The 12,799-nt window shown below is 32.8% G+C and overlaps 1 protein-coding gene across 1 annotated transcript in view; it reads left to right on the forward strand.

The window, feature by feature from the left end:
- Positions 1-430: 430 nt before the first annotated feature.
- The window catches only part of ci (transcriptional activator cubitus interruptus), a 90,070-nt gene continuing 77,701 nt past the window's right edge, over positions 431-12,799 (forward strand). Inside the window, exon 1 of the mRNA XM_090115713.1 lies at positions 431-653. The gene's annotated coding sequence lies outside the window, so the exon portion shown is untranslated. The remainder of the gene's footprint in view (positions 654-12,799) is intronic.

Here is a 12,799-nt window from a genome sequence, read left to right on the forward strand (position 1 = left end):
AAAAATAAATGAGTGGACTAAATTGCTATTCCGCCCACCCATCAAGTCTATACTTATCCATCGAAGTTGACTCATTAAAAACATTTTATCGCATGCAAATCCATGAATTATCATTGTTTATGTTAGTGCATCAGTCAGCATAGCGCTAAGCAATGCGATTGAGACATTATCTGGTTACTATCCGTGCGAGCGAGACGCAGCACAAATACGCCCGCGTATCATTTGTTCGGAAATAACTCCGCGCCAGAGCGGGACGGCGTTATTGAAATGTCAGACTCGACGCGCGCATAATGAGAAAACGGCTGTCTCTTTCGCTCCTGACGTTTTACAATCGTTTATTGTCATGTTACTGTCTCGTTTCGACGCAGATTGAGATGAATACGCCGAGCGGCGAGCCCGCGCCGTGTCCTCCCGCTAATATTATCGGCACCGCGCCGGTGTCGGACGTCGCTGCGTTATTTTTTCTCCCGAAACTTTTTAATAAACAATCGTTTATTTATCATCGTGATCTGTGACTTTTATGCGATAGTGTTTGTTTGACAGTTGAATGTTTAATGAATTTTTTATGTGCTAAATTAATTGACAAGTGTGTGTGTTGTGTTGCGAATGGATTGCTGGCGTTGCATTTAGTGTAATGATTTAATTAGTGACAAGTAAGTTGAGCCCTTAATTTAATAATTAATTAGGATCTAAGGCACGTGTGGTTTATGAGTGGATGTTGTGAAGTTGCGGCGGGGGTGTGTATATATGTAGATATATCTTGCTTAGTGACAAGTTTTAGCGAAATGTTCAACATGTGGTCCAGAATATTTTGTACCTGCCGGTCGGTCAGAAGGGATTGCTTTTTGTTACTTTAAAAACAAAGAGAGCCCTGCGACGGCAGGGTGCCCGCTCTCTGCCGTAGTGCAGTCACGTTTTCAGCTTTTCCCGGGAATATTTTTTATTTGTCACCTCACCGGGTATCATATGCGTGGATTTACATTCAGTTTTAATACTAACGCTATATTAATATGTCGCGGCGGATGTAAATAGACGTGCAGTTTGAATTATAATATCTGCGGTCGTTGCTTTTAAAAAGTTACCGCTTAGAAAATAGTGAGTTTCAATGAGTTGAGTCGTTTGTAGTTATTTCTAGTTACAACTGAATAATGCACTTTGATCTCAAGATTCTTGACGCTTGATAAACTTTTGTCATTTAAAAACGCGAAGAAAGAATGCATTGATAATATTAATGAGATAAATAAAGAGATATAAAGTAAGAACGTTTTAATCAATTAGTGTCGTAATTAAGCTGTTTAATATCCGGCAAAAACTCAAGTATTTTAATGTTTTGTTTCGCTTTTAAAACAATAGGTTACTGCTAATGACACGGCGTGGAATAATTAAATGTTAAGTAAAACTTGGTCAGATAACGTATTCCGATATTGAAAAAGGCTCACGTATTTCGGACTAGCGGTTCTTGAGTTACAAACGCTAAATAAACTTTGAAAAAGTTGGAAATCCTACCTACCTACCTACTTAATATATAAAATAACCAATACTCCTCTTACACTGATTAATTCCTATGATCCAATAACTAAGTCAAAAGAAGAACACTAATTTTTTTAGGTAGGTAGGTACCTACCTAAAAAAATATGAACAATGCAGCGTATCTTCAAGTTATTTCGCTTTACTTATTTTATTTAACAGTGAATGACATTGATGTGGTTAACTACAAGAACAAAAAATTAATATAAATGCACACATTGTAGGTAGGTACTAGGTACACACTAAATATCACATTATTAGAAATTCTTAAAGTAATAGTACCTACTTAGTCGCCTTACTTCTTGCAAGCATGCAAGCACATGAGAAAGCTACGGTCCTCACTCCTCACATCACAATTACGACTAATGGACTCTATTTATTATTTCATAATTTATCTATGCTAATTTTCTTATGTAGGTACCTATATAGTATATACAAAAATATAAGATGGGCTATTTACACAATCTATAACTCAAGAACGGCTAAACGGATCGTAACGTATTTTTATCTCTAGCGAACACGATTTAAAAACTGAGAGAACAGACGTACATTATGTGTCAAAAACTACTTACTTGAGTAGGTACTAGGTAGGTACCTAGTTACCTGATTTTGGAAATTATTTCACCACCAAAAATATTTTTGTATATCGGGTCATCTAGAGCGGAGACGGAACGGCTTGCTATATTTATAAGCACTTACAAATTACAATAAGTACATCTTAATTGAATTCAACTCTGTAAGACGCGACAGTAACATGAAAATATGGCCGACACATGAGAGAAATCAGAAATGTCAATTTGACAGTTAAAAGACACAGACATCATATTAAATTATTTAAATTATTGCAGTTGGTATTGTACATTATATTTCTCGTTCATAAACAAATATGTTTATGTAATTTTTCCGATTAGTTATCTTCAATAATTGTTATAATTATATCGATTAATTGGACAATTCTTGCCATTACACAGAAAAATTAATCTGAAGTTCTTCTCAATTAACTATTACAAACCAATCCAAATGTCTTCTAAACAATCTATTCGTAATTCGAATTCTCGTTTCCAAATTCAAAATTAAACCGTCGAACGTTTTTGAAATTTCTCCGTGCTTGCGGACATTTCCCTACAAACTGCGGAATGTAAAGTACCTATACCTGTACCGATACCTATATCTATACCTATACCTATATCTTGACAACTCAGAGGATCACGATCGGTTCCGGCGAAGCATTGGCTGATCACGAACGAACGAAATATCTCTTTATGATGGGTTTTGTTTGGGATTTTCCGTTCTTTGTGTTTTTTGAGAAAGTTATTGTTCAAATATGTTGCACAGTTTAAAAGCCACATTCTATATTTTAAATTACTTTTGTAATTAAAATACTTAATACATTCTTGTTTCTCAAAAATATATTATTACTTGTACATAGGTAGTTAATATTAAAATAATAGGACTACATATAGGTATATATTTTTAAGTATGTGTGAATTGAGTGATTAATTTTAAATACTTTACAAAAAGTTTTATATAAGTACGGCTATCATTTAATTTACTGCAGCGACCCAGGAATTTGCTACAATCACTGTTTTATTGTGATTTTGTTTCTAAATTGAACCATAATGGTTTACTTCCTTTAGCATTAATACGATAGAACATATAGACAAATCAGAATAGTATAAGTATTATCACATTTCTTAAATCTAGTGTCGAACTGTATTCTAGTTATGGCATACAATAACCTGTGAATTGTGATATTATCTTAATACTATTATAAAGGCGAAAGTTTGTATGGAAGTATGGATGTATGGATGTTTGTTACTCTTTCACGTAAAAACTACTGAACCCATTACAATGAAATTTAGCACACATATAGAGGGTAACTTGGATTAACACATAGGATAGGTTTTATCCTGGAAATCCCACGGGAACGGGAACTATGCGGGTTTTCCTTTGAAAACGCGGGCGAAGCCGCGGGCAGAAATCAAGTAACATAATATAATTATCTGAGTATATTTTTCAAGTTATTAGTTATCTTACATCGAACCTATTTTGTCTCTGCTGGAATCGAATCAACGATCATGAGGTCAAAGATTACTAAACTAATAGTTAGAACGATGTTCAATAGTTTTATATTTCGGGTCAAGTCAATTGTAGCCGTGGCTTGGTGAATAAGAAGATAATTTTGTATAATATAAAATCTTTACTTTTTTAAAAACTTCAGCCATATCGGTTCAGTAGTTTTTGCGTAAAATCACAAATATATGTATTCATAGAATCATTCGGATTAATAATTATTAGAAGTATGGTTATAAATAACGATGTTCTATTATATTTTGTAGTTTTAAATAAATAAAACGATATCTGAGATCATTCAATAATTTTCAAGTTAAAGTTAATTTTTGTTTTTGTTAATTTCACTAACGAACTGGCATTACTTAACGAAGTAGGTTTGCAAAAATTCAAGAAAAAAAAATAATCGACCATAGATTCAACGATTTGAGTAGTATAATTTTTTTACGTTTTCAAATGAAGTATCCGTGTCTAAATCTTCATTATTCTATGGTTAGGGTTGTCAATATGGAAAAATTAAAATGTTAATTCAAGATTTATACATTATACGGATGTACAAATTTAAAAGAATGAAAGTTTATAAAATAATACTGTAAGTAATTTACTCAATAAAATTATAACAATACATAAAATACCATGGATAAACCCCATTAAATTAAAGGTACAATAAATAAAGAAAATAACTATTATAAAGTTAATTGAATGTTTTCAAATACAAGCAGAGCGCTATTCTTAATACTAACAACACTAAAACATTATTCAAAAAAGGTTCAAACAACACAACCCTGAATATACAATAATGAAATAACAATAAAGTGTCAGCCCTAGCGTTTCTCGGTCGATGACTGAAGCTTGATTGAAGATCAATCAGCTTGATTAAGCAATTATCAAAACTATACGTTGCCATCGCACGAATTTCTCGAAGGGTCTATGAATAAACAGCCATTTTGCCGTGAGACGATATAATATAGGATGAACCATGTTCTTTTTTTAAATATGGTTTTTAAATGTGTTGTGAACCACACATATTGGGATTCTTTTTTTGAAATGTGGTCTTGTTTCGGACGTTATGTACAAAGCTTTGTTTAAGTATTATTTAAATATAGACAGTCATTGGTAATATATTTTTATGAAAATCTATTTTTTAACTTATCTTTATGGAGGGTAATTCTTATTTAAATGCAAAGCTTAACAAACAAAAAACAATTCAAATAGTGAGAGAATTGAATCCTCTAAAATAAAATAAAAATAAAATAACATTTATTTGCCAAAAACATGGTACAGAGAGGTGTGAAGAGATAATTGTTCAGCATGTTTCGCTTTGTATAAAGCATGCAAATATATGCGTATCTCGTATCTAGATATCAGTATTAATTTTTAGACTACTTACCTAAAATAAAAATAAAAAATAAAAATGTGTGCGTGTACTAGTGTACACACGTAAGAAGTGAAACTTCTTTGTGACCTTATTTTTCAAAAAATAATTTACTAGGTATATGCAACTTTACAGAAATACGTCGAATCAAAGATGGCGCGTAACGGAAAAATGTCACGCGTAACGAAAAAATGTTACACTAAATTTTTTTCCGACCCCGTTATAGAAGTTTCACTTCAATAACTTTGAATCAGTAATTTTCTCAATAATAATCCCTACTCTAAACTAAACTTTTCTCATTATTATAAATGTTTGAGTTTCAGTACACTTTGAGTACACGCACAGGTCTACAAACCAACATAACACGTTCACATTAAGTATTATTGTGATTAATTACACAATACTCGGCTAACACTTTATCATATATTCCAATAATCTATCAAAGATATCAATCAGCAGGATATTTTCACATCATTTATAACACTATATTTATTAACATGTAGACATGGGTTTTTCAATTTCATGCAGGAATATATTAACTTCAAAATCATGCGATTTGTTAGATTAAGAAATGTAGGTACATGTTTAGTTATAAGTCGCTTTTTTTTAGCTTCACTTGTATGTTTGTATGTAACATGACTCTTTAAGACTCGATTTTGATGCACTTGAAACGGACAGATTTAATTTAAACTTTGTACACTTATCAAGTATCGGTGACTGTACAGTAATACCATCAATTATAAGGTAAGGGTTAAAAATCAAAAGGTTGGCGAATCAATTACATTTAAATTTTGAAATTGTACACAAAACTCAGAATCAAATGGGCACATACCTACAATTTTTTAATTAGAAGTGAATAGTTATCAAAATTAACGGATCGGTGATAACTTCTCTAAATCCTGTTTGTGGAAGCTTTATTACAAATTGAAAGAAGTTGTTAATTGCGGCGTATTGATGAATATGCCGTGAGAATGAATTTGAAGATGATTCTAATTTTTTTTAATTAAATTTTAGTGTCGTGTCTATGGTTTTTGTACTCTGTAGTTTGAAAGAATTTTGAAGATGATCAAAAGTTTTGTGTGGGTACTCGATAATTGACTCATAACCTCATTACTATGCTGCTGAATTAAAACCGGGAAGTTTAATATGTCCAATGGCTATAAACTATCTTCAATTCTTAAATCTGTGCGGCAATATGTATTCAAAATATAAGCTACAAAGCCCTACCGGTACAAATTAATCCTTCATGATAGTACACGAACGAAAAACCTATGTACTTTACAAGGAAAACGGAGAGTCATGAACGATTTCCAAAAATCAACATTATCACAGCCTCGATCGGAATTGCGCCACTACCGTGACATTACCAGAAAATGCGGCGACAAAATATTTGTACAGTCAGCGTTGTAATATACAGAAGCGCGTCCAATTCGGGCCTCTACAAACAGAATCGATGAAAAAAGCGTCGACAGAGTCATCTTCTGGGGTAGAACTAATTGGCCTTCGCTGACCATCCTTAAAAAACGTTATTTGTTGCTTCACTATTTGGTTCGATAGAAAAACGCCCAACTTTTTTCCATCTTGATTGCATCTATCGATTATACTGGTGCATTGGTGAGTTTCAGCTTGGTTTACATCTAGATTTCGTATGCAGACACCTGTACCTACTACCTGTATAAATATGTAACTGGCTATTGTCTCCAACAAAAGAGATCTATCCGACGACTTGCTAACAAGGGTTTTTGGGAAAAAAATCAAGAGTGCTCCGAATTTGTTGGCGAACAATGGGAACCGAGAGGCTCGGCTCAGGTAGAATAAATTCTATTGTTAGCTGCCATTAGGACGTAATGCTTTTGGATTTTGTTGTAATAAATTCAATGAATGTTAAGCTTCGGGAAGGAACCCTGGTATTTGACTTTATTGCTCAACTGGCGATTCGACGTGAATGAGTAAAATATATAATAGTGCAAGCTGTTGGTGTATGTTTTGTCAAAGTGAAGCTGAAATTCGTCAATAGTTACCCCTAAAGGAATAATATTTCCTAATTATTCGCTCTCAAAGAAGAATTTAATTCATAACTTTACATTCCAATTAAGTTGTTTCATCGAGATGGAAATGATCACCATTACACTGATCAGTTTTCGAAAGTTATTCTTCATTTTATAATCCTTTCTTAATTAATTCATTATTTAATACGAAATACAGTTCTCCTCTCGAGACAACCGTCAAGATTCTCAACATAATCCTGCTTAAAACAAATTTTATTCATAACCTTCTAAACTAGCCACTCAATATTTTCCTAGAAACCGATAAAACCTCGCGGCTTACGAGAATCGATTACAATAAACCTTTTCTATAACATCTCGATCAGAATCGAAAAAGTTCGATCAGATATCGGAATTTATATTTCGGCTTTTCAATTAATGGTGATTCTCGGCAAGTGTCCGTTACGGTGTCTACCTGGTCGAGTATATTTAGACATCAAAATACACTTTTTTTGTTGGATATCTGTGAAACTACTTACGGGGAACACAAACCAATTTCCTTTGTTGGATCTTTAATGATTTTTTCGTCACAATTTAGCGATTTGGTCGGTCATTCTGCGAACGCGGTATTTGGTTACCTGAAGGTGTGTTTTAACTGTCAAGAGGGTGTTATTTATGGAAGGTGGACGTGATTGTACCGATATGTAAACCTATTAGATAGTGTGGTGACTTCTGCCGAGTTTTTGCGTGCAATCTTGGCCCGGAAATAGGTTAATTTCACGATTCTTTATCCGGCGATTATGTGGCTTGTTAGCGAATTTTCGAGCTTGAGTTTAGTGATGTTATTATTGTGATAATTGAGTTCTTATACTTCTATGTTAATTAACAATCGAATTGTCTGTTTTAAGGTTTAAAATGTATAATAATGGTTTTTAAAACCGATTTAATCTCTTAGTATAAGCAATTTATCCTTTCTTAAATTCCTCAATTCTGCCTGGAAACAAGTGTTCTAACAAAAGCTATATGAAATCATTTTATTAATATTTCCATATGATACATCTAAAGGTACAATAGTTCAAGTACGGGACGCGGTATAAATTGTAGTATTAAATAATCAACTTCGGGTCGGAGTATGTTTGAGCACGTTATCTGACGGACAGACAGACAGGAAGCCCCTGTTAGACCTCATCTCTGACAGGCTGATCTCGACAAACTACCTCGTTACATGTTTAATCTTGTTGTGAAATTGATATTGTTATGTAAGGTGCTGTAAATGTTTTTTATCTATGTACCTACAATCTACAATGGGGTACACAATTTTGGTTCTGTTTTATATCTCTGTGAAGCGTTTCTTTGTTATGAGTCTTTATATTATTAGGTTTTATTGGTTTTTGTGTGTTCAGTACGTGATATTTGTAGTCATTGGGTAAAGCTGTAGCAGCTGCTTGTTTAGTTTTTATTAATGCGTTTTATTAGTGGCATTTAAATTCATTTTACAAGGAAGCAATCTTGTTTGAGCAAACTTTTGAACTCGATTAAGTAACCGGAAGTAATTTACAATTTGATTGAACTTCTAGAACATTGAACCTGTCTTTAGATAAATAAATATACCTACATTTAATTTAATACATCTTAGTTAGGATGCCAGTAATACGATCAAAAACTCCCAGTCCCTCTAATTCCGGATCTGAACCAGTACCCATACCCCACAGGATTACTTCATCAAACACACATGCATTAGGCCCAAGCTAGGTGATAACCACACTTACACTTCCACTTAGCACCACCACGCTAGCTACTGATGTTTGGACATTATAGTAATTTTGGATTATAACATCCGCTGCAATGTAGATGCGTAGAAATTTTTTGAGACTTTTTGAACTTTTTGAGAGATTTTTTTTGTTAATTGTGATTAATGTGGGAGTTTTTGGTAGTACAGTTTTTGTAAGGAATGATTGTTGGCGTAAAGTTAGGGTATAGTAAATAAAAAAATTCAATAAATAGTATAAACTATCAATACTGAAGAATTTTTAAGTGTTTTAAATATTAAGTTTTTCTACATTAAAATTATTTAAGTAATACTCCATTCAAAAATATTTGAACAAGTTGTGTTTCAGATTTATCTTCTCACGCATTTTTAATCTTATCATATATGTATATATAAATCTCGTGTCACAATGTTTGTCCTCAATGGACTCCTAAACCACTTAACCGATTATAATAAAATTCGCACACCATGTGCATTTCGATCCAACTTGAGAGATAGAATAGTTTAAACATGTAGGTACCACGGGCGAAGCCGGGGCGGACCACTAGTTGTCATATAACATAAGGAGCTAAGGAAGTCGTATGTTTGTTTGTTGTTAATCTTATAATACAAATTTACTTTGAAGCGCGTTACAATCTCCCACTGTTTTCTTATTTAAAGAGTTATCTATGAATGTCTGATTATCATTTTACATCTACCGTACTTTTTACAACCTACCCGCTTTAAGTATTCGTTGCTTTTTTTTCATTTTCATTTCGGACACTTTGAATTATGGGTTAATTGATATTAGTGATAAAGAAAATGTAAAACTCGCATAATTTTTACGATCCCACATTTTTTATACCCTCACTTTTCCTTCTCTGTGGTTCAGTTTTCAGCGTCAAAATTGGTACATCCATCGGATAAACAATGCTAAAAGACTCAATCTAGTAAAGTACAAACAGATAACCTAATTGCTCAAAAAAACGTGAAACACCTGCCTAAAAAAAATACCCTCAAAAAAAATCTCGAACAAAAAGAAAAATCGATTACTTCCCAATATCCCCAGCCTCTATCTATAAAACCAATAAACTCAATCCGTACTTTAAATTTCACCTCTAGGAGTAATGGTTAAAAGTTAAAACCAGTTTTTGTAGGAATGCGAGTGGGCGTCGGTTCTATTCCCGGTTTATTTGGATAAGTTCGAATCTTTAATGACTTGCTTGGTGTGATAACATTATTAAGTGGAACTAGATTATTGTGAATTGAACGTGTTGAAAATATCACTATGAAGTATGAGTACATACTATTATATCGTGAGTACCTACTGGATAGATATGTATTCATTTTTGAACAAATATATTAATTGTAGATGATATTTTAAGTGTTTTAAATGTGTTTTTGCGGTGGTAATGTCGCGTTGTTGAGATTAATTTGGTTGATAAACTCAATTATAAAGTGCTTACTATGAATTATAGTTGTCATAAGTGTATTATGTCTTGCAAAATTCAAGTTCTTCTCCACGAGGAAAGAAAATTATTTTTTCTGAAACCTGGGAGAACTTTTTCTGACGCATTACCCCAAGTTCCCAAAGGCCATAATAAGATACCTCCATACAGCCCGAATCCTGTACTATTACCTACTCGAAAAAGACATACCTATATAAAAATAGCACGTTATAAAATTCATCAAGTTCTTCTCCACTAGGAAAGAAAATAGCTTTTTAAAACCTGGGACAACTTTTGACACAAGGCCCTAAGTTCCCAAAAGCCTATAAGATACCTCCATACAGCCCGAATCCTGTACTCTACTCGAAAAAGACATACCTGTATAAAAATAGCACGCTATAAAATTCATCAAGTTCTTCTCCACTAGAAAAGAAAATAGCTTTTTCTGAAACCTGGCAGAACTTTTTCTGACGCATTGTCCCAAGTTCCCAAATGCCTTAATAAGATACAGCCCGAATCCTAACTTTCAAAAACACGAAGTATAAATCCCACATAATTTCTTTCACATTGGATTACCTCTATAATTAATCCTCTCAGCCCGACATCGGCCATATTATTATTGTGTTATATGGATCTTAATAAAGGCTCTTGTTTTAAAGCTCTATTTATTACGATCGTTCCATCCGATTGTGTTTAGTTGTATAATAAAATACGGTTGCCTAATAGATGGAATTTTTTGTCAATAGCTGTTAGCTTTTAGATAAACAACTATAGCAAAAGTATATAAAGAAATATGAAACTGTTTAAATAATTTCGGTTTGGTTTTCAAAACATGTTGTCTAAGATCTGTTACTGTCACGCCCAATGATATTATCTTTATATATATAAAATTCTCGTGTCACAATGTTAGTCTGCATACTCCTCCGAAACGGGTGGACCGATTCTCATGAAATTTTCTGTGCATATCGGGTAAGTCTGAGAATCGGCCAACATCTATTTTTCATATGTACCACGGGCGAAGCCGGGGCGGATCGCTAGTAATATATACAAACAATATCATTGGTCACGCCTAAATGAGTGTGACATGCTCAAAATTTGCTTTTTTATAAATAACATAGTTTATCGAAAAATACCTACAGTATGTATTCCGATTTAAAAGATTTTTGAGGTCTCAGAATTCAACCATAATTACAGTCTAATCCTTATAAAAAATACCGTAAAATCATACACAAGAAAGTGCTTATTTCTTAATTATTTGCAATACTTTTACACCAGTATTGTTGGGGCAAGGATTAAAATTAATATGTACATACATTTAAGATTTAAGTGTCCTCGTGTATTGTATTAATACAATAGATATGACAGTATTTTATAAAAGGCTGCAGATTTGCGAAAATTATGAGCATTAAGAACCTTTCAAGAGGGTATTGTTGGTTTTTGCAGACATGTAAATTTTTTCATTTGTACCTTGAAGTAGATTGTCATGAGGTCCTTGTTAGTTAGTAGGTAGATTTTGTTTGTGTAATATAAAGATTTGTGTGTATTTTTGTATATAGTCGCAAGCTGAAGCTTGTTAAAATAGGTAGGTAGATCTAGATGCAAAGATTTTTCAATTTATTTATTTTAATATACTCAGTAGGAAAAACGATAATAATTATAGCATGTTTCTCTATCATACGGTGTACATTTTTTAAGAAATAACGAAACGTTGTTTTAAAGCAAACATACATACACGACATGTAGACTAAATTTTATCCTTAAAAGTAACCACATGAAATTGTAACAAGTCAAACCCTTTTTGAGTACCAAGAAAAGTTATTTAGCGCGTTCAATATTGACCAAGCGGAGCCGGGGCGCACGGTAGTCTATTAGTTGTATGGATTCTAGCTCTTGGACAAATATTGATTTTTTGGGAGCAAGGATTAGTAACTTTAAATAAGTTTTTTGTGTGGAATGCTGTTTGTTTAGTTTGGTATGAGCAATCGGGTTAAACGTAAAAAATAAAAGAAGGTAGTTACGTTTTTATTTGAATTTTGTGGTTTGTGCTATATATCACTGAAGAAGAATGGGTTATTATGGATAAATAATGTAAAGAAAGCTCTGGGGGAACTTAAAAAAGGCAAAGTAAAATCATATTCGTTTTAGAAGTTTCATCAAAATCTGTTCAGCCGTTACGTAACAACAGTAGGTAATAACACTAATAACATTTTTAATCTGCATACTTTTCACCATCATTATAACATAAACATAGAAAATACCTTAGCTATAAACTCCCCACCTATTCAAATAGTACTAAATTAATCCAAACATGACAGTTTTATTGCATGACATATTTATTCCCGTTCCATTGATCGGCAAATATGGACACAAGTGCAGCGAGGTTGTTGTGAAGTAGCAATGCAATGTAAACTTTACAGATTTTCGTTTGCTCCATAAAAGCTTCTCGCCTTAACCAGGGCTGTCGCACGATGACTATAATTTTTTTTAATAAAAATGTTTTATGTTTAATTATGTTACATGTATCTAGTATGTATTTTCAATTCGATTATGTAATTGAAATGGTATTAATTGTTGTGATGTTATTAATAAATTATAATGTAATGAACATTATTTTTAAAAGTCTAGAAATAAACGAACGTGCAGCACT

This window comes from Colias eurytheme, chromosome 24 (assembly GCF_061535395.1).
Source record: "Colias eurytheme isolate Ceu_HAF_F1 chromosome 24, ilColEury1 Martin Lab GWU primary, whole genome shotgun sequence".
Taxonomy (NCBI): Eukaryota; Metazoa; Arthropoda; class Insecta; order Lepidoptera; family Pieridae; genus Colias; species Colias eurytheme.